The following is a 222-nucleotide window of genomic DNA, read 5'->3' as shown; positions in this document are numbered from 1 at the left end:
GTGTAATGGAAATGTGTTCTTCTGTTAAACTGGAATGAAAGGTCTTTACAGAGAACCAGTTGAGTAAACACTCTGCTTCAGACCTCACTGGTTCAGGCCATGAGCACAGTGTATAAGGAAACATGTGATATGCAGCATTTCAACATGAAATAAACCATTCAAGTGTGTTAGAAAGAAAACACAACACAGCACATCCTTCATTATCATGTTAATTGTCTGCTA

This window comes from Nansenia antarctica (genome assembly GCF_963989245.1).
Source record: "Nansenia antarctica genome assembly, chromosome: 6".
Classification (NCBI taxonomy): Eukaryota; Metazoa; Chordata; class Actinopteri; order Argentiniformes; family Microstomatidae; genus Nansenia; species Nansenia antarctica.
This window is presented reverse-complemented; position numbering follows the sequence as displayed.